Here is a 20,296-nt window from a genome sequence, read left to right on the forward strand (position 1 = left end):
GCCTCTGCTCCCATGGAGCTTTCATTCTGGTGGGAGAGAGAAGCAATTCACAGAGAAGTAAATGATAAAGATAATTACAGGTTGTAAGAATGGCCCCAGAGGTGGTTACACGTGCCCGTTTGTAGCGGAGCAGGAGGACCAGAGTTGGAATGCTTCCAAGGCCTGGCTCCTTCTGTGTCCTCGGTACTTTCTGGCGCAGAGGGGTGAGATCAAGGAGACCTCGGAGCTGCGTCTCCCATTCAGTCAGCCTGGGCCAGGCCGGGATCTACAAGTGGAGAAAGCAAAAGCTGAAGGCATGAGCCAGGGGCCGGCTCTCTTGGTCCCTCCACCTGCCCATCTCTGGACTGCCCAAGGTGCACGTCTACCTTTTCTGAACAGTGGTGAGCCAGTTTGCACATAGGGGTCTAGATTTGTGCATGCCACAGCTCTGTCTAAAGATGAGCTTATATTCTCTCCCTAATTTCCAGCTTTTAATGAGGACCAGCTTCTCATTGTCCCTCCAGTGGGACATTGGGCTGTTTCCTTCAGGCAACTCGTTTTCATTAACTTCACCCTGCTTCCCCATCACCCAACCACCCCCAGTCCTTCCGCTTGTGCCGGGGTCTGACCTTTGCATGTGTTTGGAAGAATTCACTGAGCTGTTGCCCTTTCTGAAACTCTTGATGACCAGCTCTCACAGGATCTTTTCACCTATCTGCTTGGCTTTTGACTGCCCAGAAAAGCTTGGAGTTGGTCGAATAAAAGTAATTTCCCTGAACTTCCTTGTTGAGTCTTCTTTTATATTATACTTCTCTGTCAGACTAGCACTCAGCCATTCATCCTGCTCTCCGTGTCTCCTCTTTCTGAAAACCAGGACAAAGAGGCCCCTCACCCCCATGGAGACTCAGCCCCCTTCCTCTATAGATATTATGACTGCTTTTCTGACCCTTCTCCTCCCATCTTTCTGCGCAAAGAGCTAAGCCTTTGAAGCTTGCCTCGTACCGGTTTGATGCAGTACAGGAAAACTTGAAGTTATCTGCCTCCTGAAGGGGTCTGGGGACTCACTTGGCTTCCAGAGCTCCCCCCACCCCTCTCCCACCCACAAACTGTGCCGTTTAACCAGAGAACAAGTCATTTATCAGTGATCATTTAACACTCCTACCAGGGCCTGCTTGGGAGGCTCTCTGTTACTAAATTCGGTTTCCTTGGGTGGGTGGGTGGGGGAGAGCTTGTTACTATTTTCATTCTTTTGGTGTTGTTACCATTCCTGTAAAAATATATCTACATACATGCAAGTGTATGTGTGTATGTTTATGTATCTTCTTCTACTTATAACAAAGGCTTTGGAAGGAGTTGACCCTCAGAGGGCCTGGGTTTAAACCATGGGAGTGGTAGTGATCCTTGGGAAACAAATCCTTTTGTTCCAAATAGTTGCAGTCTCACATTTGGTAAAGTTTTGTTTCAGCCTTAATTTCATAGTTTTCCCTAGTTTCTGAGATAACTTTGGTCCACTGTATTCAGCCTCCAGAAAAGAATACAGTCATTGGCTCCACCGCTTAAATTCACAGACTCGGTGAGGAAGGCCTTTCATTGGCTGCCTAGTGCCTATGACTCTGTCTGGCTCATGCAGCTCTTAGACGTCATCCCCACGGAGAGTGCTGTCCAGAGCTTTGGGGACTCAGAGGGACAAGGCACCTGTTACAGTCTTTCCAGCCCAAGCGTATCTGCAGACCTCCTTTTCCTTGGCCACAACGTGGTAAAGTGTGTCCGGTTTGCTCTGGAGTAAGCAATTTTATTTTGAAAAGTTTAATCCGAAAGTTGCCCCAAGGTTGTCTGAATGCTGCCCTCTCTCCTCGTGTATTTTGACTGGTTAATGTGGTGTCCTGGCCTTGGTCTGACTGGTCACACCTGCTGAGGAGGGATGGAAGAGGTGGTCCTTCCCCCTGTTTTGAGACAGGATGGCCTGGATGAGGCTGCAGGGATGAGGGAGTCGTCTATTCACTCAACATCAGTTGAGGGTCTGCTGGTCACCTGGCGTGAAGGGAAGCCACTGGAGTGTTGAGAGCTAGAAAATAATATCTGATCTATGTTTTTAAAGGACTCTTCTGGCTGCCTGTGGACTGAGGTGGGGATGACAAGCGTGGAGAGGGAGATGGGTTAGGAGGCGGTGGTTCTGGTCCAGGGAGCAATGCTGGCTTGGACACTGCTAGTAGGCTTCTGTGTGAGAGTGGCCAGGGCACAGACAGGCCTTCGCTGACTGCGCTTGCCTTTTTCCCCAAGTGTGCAAGCCCTGCCAATCTCCTGTTCCATGACTGATGCTATTCATTCCACCTGGAATGTTCTCATCCCCTGCTTCCTTCCCAATCCTGGCCGATCTGCCACTGCCTAGCTGAGTACCTTGGGCAAGTTACCAAATCTCTCTTGAGCCTAATCTCTTCATCTATGAAAGAGTGATCATTGAACCGTCCTCATGGGACTGTGAGGATAATACATAGTTGAGTGTGATTATTGCAGTAGCCTCCGAAGCAGTCTTCTGCTTCCAACCTTGCCTCCTTACTCTGTGCTCTCTGCCCAGTGATCCTGTGCAGAGGGGGTCAGCTCAGGTCATGCCTCCAGTTCAGAACCCTCTTGACAGTGGCTTCTTGTCTCACTCAGAGGAAAAGCCTTCTCCTGGCCCACAGGGCTTCCCAGTACTTCTCTGACCTCATCTCCCACCCCAGGGCCTGGTGAGGATTTGAGCAGACTGGGTTCTGCATAGCGCACTGCGGTGCGTGTGAGTGGCGCCCTCCTGAGCTGTGCGGTGCACAACTTGTGCGGCTGTCTGCACCGACCCTGCCTGCCCCTCTCTCGCTTCACTCCAGCCACCCTGGAATCCTTGCTGTGCTTCAGACACGCCAGGCGTGCTTCCTGTCCAAGCTCTTTCCACTGGCTGCCCCTCTGCCTCGAATGCTCTTCCCCCAGATATCCGGATGGCTTGTTCATGCAGCTTCTCCAGGTCTTTTCTTTAATGTCACCGGGTTTAAAGTTGTACCACCCAGCCCACTGCCCCACCCCCACATTCACTGTCTCCCTTTTTTGCTTTATTTTTCCTCTTAGCGCTTATTGCCATCTAACATATAATACATTTTACTTATTTATCTTATTTATTGTCTTATCTTCTTTCAGTAGTTCTGAGGGCAGAAACTCATGTTCATTTTGTTCACTGCTCTATCCGGAGTGCCTAAAACAGTGCCTGACAGGTAGTAAGGGTCCGAAATGAATGAGTGGATGAGTTTGCAGTAGAGCAAGCGAAGCGCTCGGTGCAGTGCTCAGCAGACAGTCAGCACCCAGTACATGCTGGCGGCTCTTCTGCTTCTTGTTGTTGTTGATGACCCCTCAGGGACCAGCTCACGTTCGGCTTTCTCTGAGCCCTTCCCCAGCCCCTTCTCTGTTGAATTGAATCCTGGCTGCCTCTCTTCCTTGCTGTTCTTCCCTCTGTGCCTTCTCTCTCTGGGTGACATTTGTCACGCTGCATTAGAGAGGCTTATCTCACTGTTTTCTGTTTGAGTTTGAATTCCTGCAATGACTGGTGCATTTGGATTTGTGTCTTTGTGCCCTGTGCCCACTGGTTGGCATGTAGTAGGAGCCCAGGAAGTGCTCACTGCAGGCAGCTGTGATAGGTGGGATGCTCTCGAATCCATCAGGGCCCTTACTAGCTGTCCTGGCTCCAGCATCACTGCCTAATGTTTGCACCCCATCCCAAGGGGGATCAAGGGAGAGTTTGACAACCACTTAAATGATGGAATCTCTAATGGTGTATTTAGAGCAGATTGGGGAGAAAAGAGGGCCTCCTGTGCATAGTCCTTTGGATGGCAGTGTCTGGGTGACCTGCTTGTTCCATATTTGAGAGCCTGGCCCTTTGACTACTTAGGCCACAAAGGGTTGGGGTCATTCAGTGGAGACAATGTGAGCAACACCAGTGTGTTTGGAGGAGGCCTGGGAAAATGAGAGAAAGCTTGAGCTGGCGCTTAGGGGCTTTGGGGTAGGGGAGGAGAGCATGGCTTCTGGAGGTGGCATAAGGGACGAGAGGGCCACCCCTGGCCAACCTGGGGAGGGGGGTGGGTGCCTTAAGAGGCCTGATTAGGTAGGTGGTGTGGGCCCCTTGAGGGAGGACCTTACACGCCAGACCGGAAGTTTGGCCTCTTGTATTGGCAGGAGGTGTCTAGAGTGGGGATTCTGGTAGGGGTATGGGTAGGAATCAAAGGGGACGGGAGATGTGGGGAGGAGCTCTGGAGTCTTTTTCTCCTGTCCAGAGATGGAGTTGTCTTGTGGAACCCACAGGTGGCACAGCAGTGCCGGAGGTCATGCCTTTAGGGACCAACATTGACGCCCACAGGGGCGGTGAGCTTCATCTGAACCCACAAAGTACATGAGGCTGAGGGGTTAGAGGCAGGGGTTTGGCATGGACTGGGGTGCAAGAGGGGGCTTTTTCTCTTTGGGGGCAACTGTTGGTGTCCTGGGGTCCCTGGGATCTTCCTGTCCTGCTCTGGTTGGTTCACCTGTTCATAAGCCACTGCATCTCTGTCAGCAGCTGGGTGCCGACACTTTGTGCAGGGCCAGTCTGACTCGTCTGTCAGTCTTGTATCAGGTTGCTCTACGGAAGAGCTTTAAACCCAGAGACTGGCAGACTCAGATTCAAGTGTCAGCTCAGCCCCTAACTCTCTGTGTGGCCTTGGCTAAGATACTTGTTCTCACGGGGGCTCACTTTCCTTATCTGCCAGGCTATCAGCAAACAAGCTAAATCCCTGTGTTCTAGGCTAGAGCCCCTTAAATCCCTCCTGCCTTGGGGCAGGATTAGCCTCAGAGGCTTAGGAAGGGCTGAGCCCTCCGGTGGGAGCCTGGTGGCAACACTGTGGAAAGGCCAAGGCCTGACTTTAAGTATCTTAAGGGTTTGAAAATTGTTTTCTCACCCGGGGATAGATTCATTCTGCAATGGAAGGGTTCTCTTCTCCATTCCCCTTCCCTGCTTTGGGATGGAATTCTTGAAATGACCTTGGCTTTGGGACGCCTTTCCTATTTCCCGTTCTGTACTCCTAACCAGGGTCCCTGCCCCATGCCCAGGCTTCTCATTTTCCTACCACCAGCCCCTCTGGCCCTGTTTACTGAGATTTTCTCTCAGCTTTCCCCTAATTTTCCTTGCTTCTAACTTCAAACCTGTGACCTAATCTGCCCAGCTGGGGCAACCTTAGTGGCACAAACACATATCCCTACACATTGCATGCCCTTTCCTCTTAAGATGATATCCTCAGCCTTTTTCCACCTGGCTCCCTCGTTTTCAGCATGCTTCTTTAAGATGGCTGCATAACTATCAAGGGAATGCCCTCAATAAGATGTGAGCTTGTTATGGGGCATTTAGATTACTTCTAATTTTTGCTCTTTCAGCTAATGCTGCATTAAGCCATCTTTGTGTATTACAGAATCATTTCATTAGTTTGGCATTTATCTAGCTAATGGCAATGGCCCAAGATTAGATAGAGAATCAGAATTTTTTTTTCCAAGAAGATGAGGATATATTCAAATTTTACTTTAAATGCTAGGAAGGTCTTTGTCATGTTTTCCATGAATGAAGAAGCAGGCTAACAGTAATGTGAAATTAGATGTAAGTGAAAGGCTGTGTATTTACAAGTAATACATGGCTTGTTTGTTCTTAAGTGTGGAGGTGAGCCCAGTACATTCTCTTAAGGAGTAATCTACCTGCTCAAATTGAGGAATTACGTGTCCCTATATCTTTGGCACTTTATTTAAAACAATAACAAAATAAAATAAACAATGATCTCTTCTTAAGGATGTTTTTAAGAAGTAGCCTAAAACAAGAAAAAGTAAATAGGATTTTTGAGGGAAGAAAACACGTCTCCCTAAGACAGAGTGAGCCTGTCGGGAAGTACTCTTAGAAGTGGAAGCAGGTTGCAAACTTGCCAAAAGGTTGGCTTTTTGTAGGCCATTAGGAAATGGCTAGAATGAAACTGAGAAACAAATATGACTGACTTGGTCCCCTGTGTTCTTTTTGTTTGTTTGTTTTTGGCTGCGTTGGGTCTTCCTTGCTGCGCGTGGGCTTTCTCTAGTTGCGGCGAGCTGGGGCTACTCTTTGTTGCAGCGCGCAGTCTTCTCATTGTGGTGGCTTCTCTTGTGGTGGAGCACGGGCTCTAGGCGCACGGGCTTCAGTGGTTGTGGCTCGCGGGCTCTAGAGCACAGGCTCGGTAGTTGTGGTGCACAGGCTTAGTTGCTCCGCGGCATGTGGGATCTTTCCGGACCAGGGCTCGAACCCGTGTCCCCTGCATTGGCAGGTGGATTCTTAACCACTGCGCCACCAGGGAAGTCCCCCCTGTATTCTTTTTAACCTGAAATCTGTGTTGGCTTTGGGGTGATGGGGGAGGCTTCCCCTATCCTGCTGATCTGTTGTTTTAGTCTCTGTAGATTGTTATGTAGACCCAGGCTCTAGGCTTTGCATTTCAGCTTAACCCAGCAAATGCTGACTGAGTCTTTACAGTGTATAAGGTTACAGGGGATAAAAATTTGGGAAGAAATAACCCAATGCATCACTGTTTCTGAGGAGTTCATGAACTGGGAGTGGGAAGGTAAGACACGTCTAAAATTAATGATTATTCAAGGGAGATTAAGAAGAGGGCCCTGGGAGAAGTCAGCCCCACCCTGTTAGAGAAGGGAGGTATTCCATCTCATTGGACAACTGGGGTGTTAAAGAGTGGTTGCTTTTGTCAGCACCTTAAGGACTGGCTGAGATAGACATTCCCAGCAAAAGTGAAAGGCCTGAGTAGAGGAAGTGGAGGTGCAAGGACATGGTGTATGTTTGGGGTTTGGCTGAAACAGTGGGCTCATGTAATAGTGGTCATAGCTAGCACATTATGGAGTGTATCAGGTGCGAGGCATGGTTCTAAGACCTTTATCTATATTAGCTCATTTTATCCCTGCAGTGACCCAAGTGAGGTCTTTTATAATTGTCTCCATTTTACAGTTGAAGAAATAGACATAAAACAATTTATTATCTGTCCAAGACCATAGTGCTGTACAGTTAAGAGCAAACCCAGTTGGTCTGGCTCCAGAATATCTGCTTCTAACCACCAAGCTGTCCTGCCTCCGATATAGGGGAAGAACAGGCACTAGAACCAGAAAGGTGGGTAGACATCATATCGTAGAGGCTTGGGGTACCAATGTTTAGAGGTGCAGAGGTGGGAGAGGGGCCAGCGACGGAGATGAGAGGGATCGCAGTGGTGGGTATGGGGGAGTTTGGTGAGAGCTGTGGGGAGCCACAGGAAGAAGGAGTTTCTAAAAGGGGGTTTGTCAACAAGGCCCAGCACTGCAGAGAGTTCCAGAAGGTGAGATCTGAGAGCAGGTCTGAGCCAGCGAAAGCTGAGAGGGCCTGGGAGAGGGGGCGGTCAGGCTGCAGACACGAAGGGCTGCAGCCTGGGCTCTCCTGACTGTGCGGTGCTGCTCACTCCAGGATGCTCTGTATTTTGAAGATGGTAAAGCAGGTGCAGACATTGGGTATGATTGTCTGTGTCCTCTTGTCAGTAGAAAGACGAGAGCATGACAGAGAAGGGCAGGTGAGAGCTGGCACCGCTAATTTGGCAAACTCAGTGGCTTTTCTGCAGCCTAATGATTTCTGAAAGCTATTTGCTATGCTCAGGCACAAGTGTGACTGCCTCATCTGAATGCTGTAGCGATCACTGTTTTTCCTGGAAAATTGGGCCCATGTAGGCTCTGTGTGTGGTTTATTTGAGTTCCATTTTTATAGCCTTATTACCTTGTCCTCATGATGCAAGAGGCCTCTCTTTTCTGGAGCTTTGCTGTGAAAATTGTTTCTTAAAAGGCACAAAGTTATCTCTCTCCATTGGGGTGGCGCTCTCTCCAGAGCAGTGCTTTTCTGCAGACTTCTCATCACCCCTGACACCAGTTGTCATGTTTTTCTGATCGTTTGTAATTTACTGAGAACTTTTAGGCAGCTCTTGAATTTCACTACCTAGGTGTTTGCCACGATTTCTCCTAGAAGAGTTTGCACATGTAAATAATCCATTCAGTTTCTTCCTCTCTGATAGGTGGCCCTACCAGTGACTTTGTGAGCACCTGACACCCAGTCTTGTCCCCTGGCCTTGAGTTGACAATGCTGGTAATTAGCATGTATGGAGCCTGAGCTGTTTCCAGGCACTATACTAAAAGATTTATGTTCGTGATCTTAATTATTCCTAGTCCCTATAAAGAAGGTACTGTTCCCCCCATTTTACAGTTGAAGGAAATGAGTCTTACAGAGGGAGAGTAACTTGCCCCAGGTCACACAGGTAGTAAATGGCAGAGTGGGCCTCCACCCAGGCCTTTCTGACCTTGGAGCCCATGTAGTCCATTCATTCATTCATTTATTCATTCATTCAACAACACATGATTGTCTACAACATTCCAAGCACTGTTCTAGACCCAGGGGATACACCAAAAAAAAGCAAAAATTCCTGCCTTCAGCTTACATTCAAATTTGGGGAGGTAGAGAAAAAAATAATAAATAAAATATACAGTACGCTGTATGGTAATAAGGACTATGGAGAAAAAGAAAGCAAGGCAGTCAGCTAAGAAGCGTTGGGAGCATTTTAAATAGAGCAATCAAAGAAGGCCTCATTGAGAAGGAGACCAAATTGTTAGGTTGAATAGCAAACAGCCCCCCAAATCTCAGCGTATCAACCCAAGAAAACTTTTATTTCTCATATAGAGAAGTTCCAATGTGGCTGCTCCTGGTGAAGCAGGCATCCTTCCTGGTGGTTCTTGAGGGACCCACACTTCGTCTATCTTGTGGCTCTGCCCTCTTCAAGGCCCTCAGATTCCTTTCCATTCAGCTGGAGGGTGAGGAAAAAGAGAGAGGACTTTGTGGGGAGGTTATTATGGGCCAGTCTGGAAGAAGCGTGCATCCCTCCCACCCAGAACTCAGTCACATGTGTACTCTTAACTGCAAGGAGGGCTGGGAAATGTAGTCCAGCCATGTGCTCACAAGGTAAAAAAAAAAAAGGGTTTTGGTGAACTCACAGTATAGTGGTGAATGAGGTGAAGAAGTGAGTCGTGGGTTTAACTGGGATAGAGCATTAGGCATGGGAACAACAAGTAAAGGTAGCTGAGGTGGCTGCAGTGGAGTGAGGAGAAGATGAGGACCTGGTGGAAAGTGGAGGCAGGAAGTGAAGGGGGCCAGGCCATTAAGGTCATTGTCAGGACTTGGTTGCATTGTGAGTGACTGATCTGAGTTGCATCATGAAAGACTCACTCTGACTACTGTGTTGAGGGAGGACTCAGGGAGAGAAGTAGAGTCTGTTGCCGTTCATTATCTGGTGAGTGGTGAGAGCAGCCAGGTCCCGAGTGGTGGTGATGGTGGAGATGCGGAGAAGTGGTTGGATTTGAGATCTATTCTGAAAGTGGAACAACAGGTTTTGCTGCGGGATTGGTGGTGGGATGTGACAGAAAGAAAGGAATTGGGGTAGTTCTGAGATTTTTGGCTTTTGCTTAATGACTATTAGACTCACTTTCTACCCGCAGAAGTAAAAAAAGGGGGAAAGTTTTTGAAAAAAGATATCTGGATGCCTTCTGGGCCCTGATGTATCTCTCATAGCCTCTTCTCCTCCACAGTACTTTCTTTAGCACAGATGGGCAGTTCTTTTCCACAACTGAGCTTTCAGACAGAGGGAGGACATCTGTAGTTCCTCCCAGCACAGAGCCTGGATGGAACAACTTTGGCAGTGGTCTCACATCATTGCCTGGGATCTTTGGAATGAGGCTTGGGGCCCCTTGGACTGATGTGGAGGGGGCCCAGTGTCCCCCTGGGTAACCAAGAGATACCTGCAGAGGCCACTTCCAATCCATGCTGTGTGTAATGTAAGAATATAAGTGTGTTTGGGAGTGGAAGCGGAAACAGTTTTCCTGGTTCTTCCTTGGCAGTCATGACCCGCCAAGGCAGAAATGAGAGATGGAATTTTTTTAGTAGATGGTGGTCCCATTAGGAGCATAAGGGGAAGAAAGTCTATCTTAAACAGAGCAGGGTATGAGCTGTGGCAACAAATATTGCATGCCTGCTAGGTGCTGGGCACTGGCTGGGTATTTTGGTTTCATTGGAGAGGGAAACAAATACACTGTTCCTGCCCTCCTGGCAGAGTAGACCCATGTGGCTAGATCGTACAGTGATTTGCTGGAAGAAGTTATATTTACACCTGAGTGTTTCTTTCATTTTCTTTTTCTTTTTTTTTAGTGATTGTGAATGGTACTGTATTTTTAATTTCAGTGTCGACATGTTCATTGCTAGTATACAGAAAAACAGTTGATTTTTTATTTTTATTTTGTATCCTAAATCCTAGATAAACTCACTAATTAGTTGTAGGCTTTTTTTTTTTTTTTTTTGTATATTCCACAGGATTTTCTATCTAGACAATCACATAATCTACCAATGTAGATGATTTCTTCCTTTCCAATCTGTTTATTTCCTTTTGTTGCCTCTTGTGCTGGCTCTTTGCCGAGTAAGAGTGGTAAGAGTGGGCAGCATTACCTGTTCCTAATCTTGGGGGGCAGCATTCAGTCTTTCACCATTAAGTATATGGTTAGCTGTAGATATTTTTTTGCACATGTCATTTGCACTTCGTTGTATGGGTGTGGGTGGGACCATGGGGTTTTCTGTGGTGTTTGGCTGATATAGGGCAGTTATTATCTAAAAGTTGTCTGTCTTGCTCGAGGCAACAAGCTTTTGTTGGAGCCTTTTTTGTCTGTGCTTGTTGGCATCTCCAGGTTCTTCCGTTCCAAGTGAGGCAAAAAGAAAATGCAGGCCACTCACCATGGTGTCCTTCCTCCGGGCCTGAGGCCCCTCACTGGTCTGCCTTCTTCAGTCTGCCTTTCAGAGTCCTCTCTTGTTTGTTTTACATATCACGTGCAGGGGTTTTTGTTGTGCACAGCAGGTGGAAGAGGGAAAGGTGTGTCTACTGCCTCCTCCTGGAAGTGGAAGTGGTTGGGAGAAATTAGAGGATTGGGTTGAAGCCAGTGTGTGAAGGGCCTTCACACCAGGGGTTTGACTCTGTAGGTGGCAGGAGGGATGTTGGAGGTTCAACTCTGCAGCAGTGTGGAGGGATGGGGAGGGGGAGTGGCAAGAGAGACCCGGAGGCTGGTGCCTGGGCCCAGGGAGGTGAGGATGCGTTTCTGGACTGCGACAGCAGACGTGGGGCAGAAAGGAAGAAGGGAGAGTCCATGCGGGCCACAAGGAAGTCCGAGGACCAGGTGAGTCTGAGGTTTCTAGCTTGGGCAACTAGCTAGGAGATTGGGGAGCTAGGGGAGTGGTGTAAGTGTAACAGAGTAGGTATATTCTAGGCCTTTCAGAGCATGACTGGAAGATTGGACTAACTGTGGTTCCCTTCAGGGCCGGCTCCGCAGAGTAAGCCTGGCTGCTGTGTAAAACCCAAGGAGCACACGTTCTGGGCAGAGAAAACATTGTGGGGAAAGGCACAGATACAGGAAACGTCATGGTGGGCCTGTTGGGAGTCCAGCTAGCTGAGGCATAAGTGGGTAGTTACTGGTTCCAGAACTGGGAAGGGTGCTTAGGAGTTCACAGAAGCAAGGGGTTCTGGAATGGGAGTTGATGCTGCTGGTGGTCCATCTGGCGCCTTCCATTCTTTGTGTGTTGACATCAATCTTTCCTACTGCACACAGGCCACCCTCCCTGGGGGGCACCACTGCTGACAGCCCCCACTTAGCAATTCCAGTGAAGGGAGAACCCCTTTCTCTGCATCCATATATTAATCTTAGAGAAAGGCTATGGTTGGCCCAGCTTGGGTGATGTGCTTGTCCTTTTTGACCTATCACTGTTGCAGGCAGTAGACTAATCTGAGCTGGATGGTTTACCCACCCCCATTAGATCAAGCCAGGCCTTTTTTTTTTTTTTTTTTTTTTTTTTTTTTTTGGCCACACTGCACGGCTTGCAGGATCTCAGTTCCCCGTCCAGGGATTGAACCCGGTCCATGGCAGTGAAAGCTCGGAATCCTAACCTCTAGGCCACCAGGGGACTCCCAAGCAAGGACTTTTAAGGAAGAAGGCAGAAGAAAAGCATCTATGGAAGATAGAAAAGAATATTTACTATGGTTCACTGTATAATCTTTTGAAGAATTTATAGTATGGCAATGTAGGAACTCTTTGGAGAGTTTTAAAGCAGGGGACTTGATCAAATTTAGGTTTTCTTAAAATTATCACTGTGTAAAGTTGTAGTTGGAAATAAGTAAATGAGTAGAGCTGGGGAGACTGGTAGAGAGGCTGCTGCTGTAGTTCTGGGGAGAACAGATGAGACCTGAGCTAATTCAAGTCCTTGGATTCTTATTTCATTTGGACTTCACCCTCCAGCCACAGCATCAGGGGGGTTGAGGAGGGGGACAGAGTCTGGAGACAATTAGGCAAATAGGGCGTGGTGACCAGCTGGAGGGTGCAGGGGGGGGGCTTCAGGAGGACTCACCACCAGCACCAACTGTTCCCTGAGAGGCTAGCTTTCTCTTTGGAAACTAGTTATTAAGTGGTGGCAGACTCGACATATCTTTCTTATTGCTTCTTAAGAAATGTGGGTGTTACTGGCTTCTTGTGGTGTCCTAACTGGAAAAGGAAGCTGATTGATTCTACTTTTCTCCCTTTAAAAAGTTTCCTTTCTTTAAGGAATCAGACAATAGGAGGTGTGTCAGGACTGCCAGTCGAGAAATAGATGGTTGGGAGGAGGACACAGGCCAAGGACACAGGCCTGAAGGCCCTGCCTCCCCCATCGCTGCCCCGGGGCCTGCAGGTCTGCTCTGGAAACATTTATCCCTTTGGCATTGTCCTTGCTGGGAAGGCTTGCAAGAATTTTAAGCAAAGAAATGACATAATCTGACTTATGCTGTAACAGATTCCCTCCTGTATTGAGAATAGGCTATGGGTGGAAGTGGGAGTGACACCAAAAATAGAAGCAGGGAAAGCAAGGACACCAATTAGGAGGCTATTGCAATAATCTAGGATGGTAATGGTGGAGGAGGTGAGAAATGGTCACATTCTGAATGTATTTTGAAGGTAAAAACCAGAGGATTGGATAGAGAGTAAGAGAGAAAGAGACGAGACAAGACGAGAATGACTGCAAATCTTTGGCCTGGGCAACTGGAAGACCATGGCCTTAAACTGAGATGGGTAAGATTCTGGGAGGAGCAGGTCTGGGGGAAGATCAGGGGTCTGTGTGAGACGTGTCAAGTTTGAGACATGGAACACATCTCACACAGACCTCCTGTCCACTTGACATCTTACCTGAAACAGGCAGTAGGATATATTAGCCAGGAGTCCAGAGGTGAGGTCCGCACTTGGAGAGAAATCTGGGCATCCTCAGCCTGTAGGTGATATGAGACTAGGTGAGATCACCCAGGGGGCGATTGAAGGAATACAGAGAAGAGAGGAGAACTAGGACCGAGCCCTGGGGCACTCTTACATTAAGAGGTGGGGAGATGAGGAAGAACCAGCAAAGGGAAAGAACAGCCAGTGAGGTAGATGGAAAACCCGGAGCGCTAGCCTGGAAGCCAAGTGAAGAGAGTAGTCAAACAAGAGGGCATGATTCACTGGTAGCAAAAGCTGTAAGAGGAGGACTCAGACTTGCCCATTGGATCTAACAACATGGAGGAGAAGCTAAATGCATGCTTTTGGACCCAAGCTTAGCCTTTCAAATAAGTCATAGTTCCCGCCTTGAAGGAGAATACAAGTGTGCAAAAAAGGGTCATTTAAGATTGATTGAAACAAGTCTGAGAAAGATGTAAAGATAGTATCGTGGGAGCCCAGCAGAAAGAGACAGTACTTCTGGCTTTTGTGGAGAGGATTGAGGTCAGATTAATTCATGTCTTCGTTCGTTCAATGATTCATTCATTCATTCCACAAAAACTTTTTGAGTGCCATGGACTGAGAGGAAGGGAGAAGGTAGAGTTGTTCTTTAAGGGGTATAAAGTTTCAGTTTTGCAGATGAAAAAAAAGTTCTGGAGATGAATGGTAGTAGTTGCACAGCAATGTGAATGTATGTAATACCACTGAACTGCACACTTAAAAATGGCTAAGCTTGTAAATTTTGTTATGTGTGTTTTACCACCACATACGCACACACACACAAAATCAGAAAGGAAAGAAAATCTTATTGAGCCCCACCATGACCTTGGTCTGAAATATGATGTTGAAACGGAAGTCATTTCAGTAGAAGGAGATAATGTGGAGAGAAGGGGAGGAAGACATCCAGCTGGAAGGAATGCTGAGAGAAGGGTCTGGCCACCAGTCCTATCTGTCTAGATTGAAGCGTCCACTGGGGGAGATCACAGGAGCTGAGGCTGCAGACTCAGGCTGAGCCAGTTGGTGCAGGCCTGGCAGCCTGGCTGTGGAGTTGGGCTTGCCTTCTTAGGTTCTGGGAGCCTCTAAAGGTTTCTGCCCAGGGGAGTGTCATTCCAGAGATGTACATTTGGAAGCTTAATCTCATTAATCCTTCCTGTTAAACCCGTTGCCTATTAAAAGCAGTGGGATTGAAGCATGCATTTCTCTGATGAAAATTGTGGCCTAGCAGAATTTTAGATGCCTGGGCATGTGTTCATGAATTGAGTAGGTTATTTTTCTACCCATTTTACAAAATTTATTGAGGATTGTCTAAATGCCCGTAGTATTCTAGGCACTGGAGGGAAGGGAAGGGGTGAATTTCTCAGATCGCTTCTCTTGATAAGCCTACAGTCTAGGAACCCTCATTCCCAAATAAGAAATTATGCTACATTGTACCACATGTTACCATAAATGTCTCACCAGGGTTCCATGGGAGCCAAGAGGAGGGTGCGTGGCCTGCCTGGGACACTGGGATGGCTTCCAGGGAAAGGCTGTCCAGTGGATTTGAAGGATGAGCAGTATTTTCTAGGCAGAGAAACAGAGATGGACATCCTGGGAGGACAGTAAATCAAAACTTATTGGGGTTGTAAATTTAAAGAAAACATGTAAATATTCTCTTTTACAGTTAAACTCTTATTTCATTGGCTTTTAGGTGGTGCTGGCTAGAGTGCATGCTTTTGGACCCAAGCTTAACTTTTCAAATGTGGAATGCTAGGCCTTCATTGGTAAGTTTGTTTGATGCCTTCTTACCGAATTATGCTGTCAAGGATTGGTATTTGGAATGAAGGGCAAGGTAGTTATCATTGGTACTGCTCTGTGAAGGGTACCAAGCGTGGACCCTAGAGAAGCCTACAGTATAGGTGGAAAAGATCCACAGGAGAAGTGGATCCCACTGTAGGTTTCTGCGGTAGATGCAGAGAGAGAAGCCAGAGGAGAAACACCCAGGGGTGCAGGGGATGGACGCAGCTGGCCTCACAGAGAGGTGCAGCTTTGGCTGTGTTTTGAAGGATGGACAAGTCCGGGGGGGCAGTGAAATAAGCTTTTCAGGCTTGAGAAGGTGGGAGTAAGATGTAAAGAAAGTGGGCTCAGCAGAAGACCCACAGGAACAGAAACTTCATCCAAAGGAGTGGTGAGTAAGAACTTCTGCAGGATCTGCTGGTGGTTGATTATTCTATTCTAGACCAGGGTCAGCAAACTTTTTCTGTAAAGGATCAGATGGTAAATATTTTTGGCTTCCTAGGCCATATGGTCTCTGTCATAGCTACTCAACTCTGCCATTATAGTGGGAAAGCAGCCATAGATAATATGTATATGACGGTGTGGCCATGTTCCAAAAAAGCTTTATTTACAGAAACAGGTCGTGGGCCGGATTTGGCCTGTGGGCTATAGTTTGCCCACTCCTTTTCTAGACCCTGAATGCTGGGCTAAGGCACTTGGACTTTGTCCTGAAGGCAGTGGGAAGCCATTGAAGTTATTTGGGGCAAAGAAGTGAAATGGCCGAAGGAACATGTTAGGAGCATTCATCTGACAGCTGGACAGGAAGCATGGGTCCTGTTCCAAGGCAGCCGCAGCAGCAATCCAGGTGTGAGGTCATGTGGTTAACTGTGCTCAAAATGGAGAAAAGGTCCAATAGGAGAGATATTGCAAAGGAAGAATGGTAGGATTTATGGTCTTCTTAGACTTTAAAGACAGGAGCCAAAGAAGATGAAAGTTTAAACTTGATAGTTCACAATGGTAACATTGACAGAAACGTGGCTGTTGGGGATGGAGAAGGGTAGTTGATGCGTCCAGTTTTTGATACACTGAATTTGAGATGGTACTGATTCATCCACAGGATATGTCTAGTAGGCAATTAGAAATGCAGGGCTGGGGACTTCCTAGGCAGTCCAGTGGTTAAGACTTCACCTTCCGATGCAGGGGGTGCGGGTTCGATCCCTGCTCGAGGAGCTAAGATCCCACATGCCTTGTGGCCAAAAAACCAAAACATAAAACAGAAGCCAGGTTGCACAGGGTCCATCATAAATGACGGATAAAGAATCAGATACATTAGTAAAAGTGACCACTTACGGAGAGTTTGGATGGTAAAAGAACGGAGACACAAAGATTTCAGCATCTGCATGCCAAAATAACCTTTTCTTTAGCTTTGAGGCAAGCAAAGCATGCCATGACCGGTTCTCTTGTCCTTCTCTGGAGCCAAGTGTGTTTGGGAGTTTGTGTGTACCTTGGGCTTGTGATTGTGTTCTTATGCTTTCTTTGAGGTGTGGTGTTCTGAGCTCTGTCATAACTTGCACCAACGGAATCCAGCGCATGTTTGGAGCCTTGCCATGAGACAAGATGTGATCTGTTGGGGAAATAGTTGCATTTGCCTGAATTGGAGGAGAAAATAGGGTAGAGCAAGAAACGGAAATGAAACTCCTTACTGCAGAGTCTGCCCAAGTATGGGAATTTGCGATAATTCCTCAAGTCACTCAACTAGATAGCAATTTATGTTCCGAGCATTTCGAGTGTATGTTCTTTGGTTTGAATTCTGAGTAGTCTTTGGCTCGGTTTTTGCAAATATAGCAGTTAGAGATGGAGTCATAAAAGCAACAGGTGGAACTGGTTTGGAGCCTCCGTTTAGTGAAGTCTCACTATGTCCCAGGCATAGTGCTGAGTACTCTGTAGGTATCATTTTATTTCATCTTTGCAACAACCTGTGAAAGAGGAATTAGTGTTCCCACTTCAGCAATAAGGAAATTAAATCACAAGAGGTTGCCTGAGGTTACAAGGGATTTGAACCCAGACCTATCTGACCCCTTAGTTTATGCCACTTTCTGTTTTCTCCCACCTGAGTCTGGAATTTCTCCTCTAACTTACATAGAAGGACTGGAGACAGAATGAGTTCTTAAGGTTAAATATTCAGAGCCTATGGTGGGTATTTCTGCTTCTTAGGAGTCTATTAAAAGTGTGGAAGAAGTATGGGATCCCTGGGGGAGACTAAGGCCAAACTTCAAACACTGTTTCCCCTGCTGAAATTTTCATTTAGTTGGAGAAGGTGGCAGCCTTGGGCTTGGAAAGGAAATCTCACTAGAAGGCATGACAGGCAGATTCCAGTCCTAGCTCTAAGGCAGTTATAATCTACTTTTTGTTTAAATACTTGCATCTCTCTCTGCTCACCTCCAACTTCAAGGTCCGAGGGCAGGGTCCTGCGTTGACTTGTTTCCCACCGTACCCCCAGCATCCAGCCTGGTGTCAGGCGTGTAGCATGTGCTGATTGAATATTCGTTGTTTCTAGTGAGCCAGGCAACTTGGGACAAGGAGCTTCACTTCTATTAGCCAGGCACTGCCGTCGGCACTGCAGTTTTGGAGATGACACAGGACAGGTTCTGTCCTCATGAGGCAGATGAGCTAGCAGGGGAGACAGACAGAATAGACAGGTGAGATGTGCCATCTGAGGTCAGGCAGGCAGGATAATCCTCTGAAAAAAGTCATAATAATGCACTTTGGGGTGACTGCAGATATGTCGTCTAAGCTGTCCTCTCTGTTTCAATTCTTTCGCTTGGCTGTAGTGGCTAACACCCAGCTAACTGCTCCCCGCAGCGAGAGCTCCCTCCTGGGGCCAGAGCAGCCTCCCGCCTCAGGCAGGGCTGAGCGCTCCCCTCCCGGCCCCTCCCTTCTGCTCACCCTCCTGTCTGGCCTGCCATCCCCTGGTTCTCCTCCAACTCCGCAGACCTCGACTCCGCAGCCTGCTGTGCCGGTTCTCTTTTCTCTGTCTTTAGCTTAATAAGGTTTTGCTTGATCCCTTTCTGGTCAGTCCCAATATTCTTCCCCGGTGAGCTCATCCACTGTTCACCTCTCTCCTGAAGTCACCCAGATCTGCAGATCCAGCCCAGAACCTCTGCCCAGCCCTCCTTCCTAGCTCCTATCCTGTGGGCACCTCCAACTCAGCCCTCGCCTGGTACCCAGTGTGTCTGTCTCCCTGTGGTGCCTGCCTGGGGTGGGACTACACCCCCTCAGTCATGTCGACTGCAGGAGTCACCCTTGGCTTTGTCCTTTCCCTCAACTGTCGTCTTCCATTGGTTACCTTTTCTGAAAGAGCCCATCTTCCGATTTGTCACTCCCTGCCCACCCCTTCGTTTAGGACTCCTCATTTGGATTGTTTCAATGGCCTCTTCGTTGGTCTCCCTGGGCACACTTTTGTCCTCCTTCAGTCCACCTCCACTTCCTAGCAGAATGATGTTTCTAACTCACGCATCTATCATGGCTTTCTCCTGCTTAACTTCTCCAGGGGTTCCTCATTGCTTATAGAATAGAACTTAAACCCCCTCAGCGGGCCTGCAGTCTTTTCATAACTGGCCTTTGGCCACCTTCCCTATTTCACTTTTTCCCTAACCTGTATTCTCACCTCACTCAGCCCGGCCTCTCAACAGCCATCACCTTTTGGTGCCTTTGCCAGAACTGGGCCCTTTCCTGGGAATGACCCACCCCCTGCTCCCCATTTTGCTAACTCAGGTCAGGTTTCTGCTTTTCTGGACACCTTCCTTCCCCACCCTGCACTTCTCTGTGACCTGGAGATGACCTTCCTCCTGGCTTCCAGAACACCCTGCATTACTCTCTCTCCCAAAACATTTATTGGCGTAACTGTTGATTTACTATCCGTTATGCTCAGTAAACTGAGCTCCTTAAGGGTGGGGAATACACACCCACCCACCCACACACACACACACACACACACAATCTCTGGGTTCTCGGTGCCAGCACTATGTACCTGGTTCAGGAAGTGTTTGTTGAAAGAGTGAGGATGCAAAGTCTGTTTGTGCAGCCAAACAACAGATTTTATAACGTGATCAAATGTATTTGAAACTGGAGGTTCATTGGCTATTGAGTTGGGTGGGGCCTCCTTGCTTCTCAGTTTTGATGGCAGGATAGGTTGTCGTGGGCCTGGGTTTGTGGTTGCCTATTGCATCTCTCAGCCTACTGAGGCCTCGGGAATATAACTTCTCTATATTCTTTGCCCCTGACTTTTTTATTTTTAACTCCCGTTGTTGATGGGATAGTAAAGCAATGCAAAATGAAAAATAGTCCATCAAGGAATGCTGAGGAGTGAGGTCCACCCAGCTTCCTGGATGAATCCCAAATTTCCTAAATTAGCCAAAATAATGATTCTTGCTAACCACTGACAGCTTTTCCCTTTCGCAGTCCAGCTGAGAGTGCTTTTCTGGCTGCGGGATGAGGATAGCTGGTGGTCCTTTGTGGAGGTGCCCAACGGCATTTTATCTTCATTTGGAACCTTGTAAAGTCCTCAGTGAATACTGAGGAGTAGCAAATAGGAAGAGACTCTGAGCCCAGGGATGCCAGGTCTGTGTCTGTATTCACCACGGGAGCCGCTGCGACGCACCTAGGTGCTAGCCGGTACCTTCTCATGTTTTCATGTGGGGCTTTCAGCTTGATGCTGTTGCCTCTCCTTCACCTCCTGGTTCTGCCACAGGACTGGGAAATTGTGCGGAGAATGCAGGTTTTCTTTGTGGGTTCACAGTAATCTGGGAAGGCTTCCTTGAAGAAGAAGCCATTTTCAACACAGACGTGTCCTACTGACCAGGGTGCTGCAGCGGGCACTTGGGGCTGCTTTCCTTGCCTGGAAATACTGATGATGCTGCTGCTTTCCCTTTCAGGGACTTTCCAGAAGCTCTTCCCTCAGCAGGGAATGCATTTTCCTTCTGGTTTGCCTGGTTCATGCCCATTCAGCCTTCAGATATCAGCTGACTTGTTTCTTCTTGGGAAGCCTTCCCTGACCTCCTTGATAAGAAACCTAGGTCTTATCATCACCATTACTGTTATCACTTTATACTGCTTATTGATTGCTCACAATGGGGCAGACATTGTCAAAGTGCTTGGCGGGTAACCACTTAGTATTAGGGCCTCAGGAGGTGTT

The 20,296-nt window shown here is 47.8% G+C and overlaps 1 protein-coding gene across 6 annotated transcripts in view; it reads left to right on the top strand.

Moving 5' to 3' along the window:
* BMAL1 (basic helix-loop-helix ARNT like 1) overlaps positions 1-20,296 on the top strand; it is a 103,782-nt gene that overhangs the window by 16,096 nt on the left and 67,390 nt on the right. For 5 of the 6 annotated variants that reach the window (XM_082476005.1, XM_082476002.1, XM_082476003.1 and 2 more), the window contains exon 2: positions 15,038-15,110. The exons of the other annotated variant lie outside the window; for it this stretch is intronic. The gene's annotated coding sequence lies outside the window, so the exon portion shown is untranslated. The remainder of the gene's footprint in view (positions 1-15,037; positions 15,111-20,296) is intronic. 6 annotated transcript variants of the gene reach the window in all.

The sequence above is a fragment of the Balaenoptera physalus genome (assembly GCF_965194825.1).
Source record: "Balaenoptera physalus genome assembly, chromosome: 10".
NCBI classification, from domain to species: Eukaryota; Metazoa; Chordata; class Mammalia; order Artiodactyla; family Balaenopteridae; genus Balaenoptera; species Balaenoptera physalus.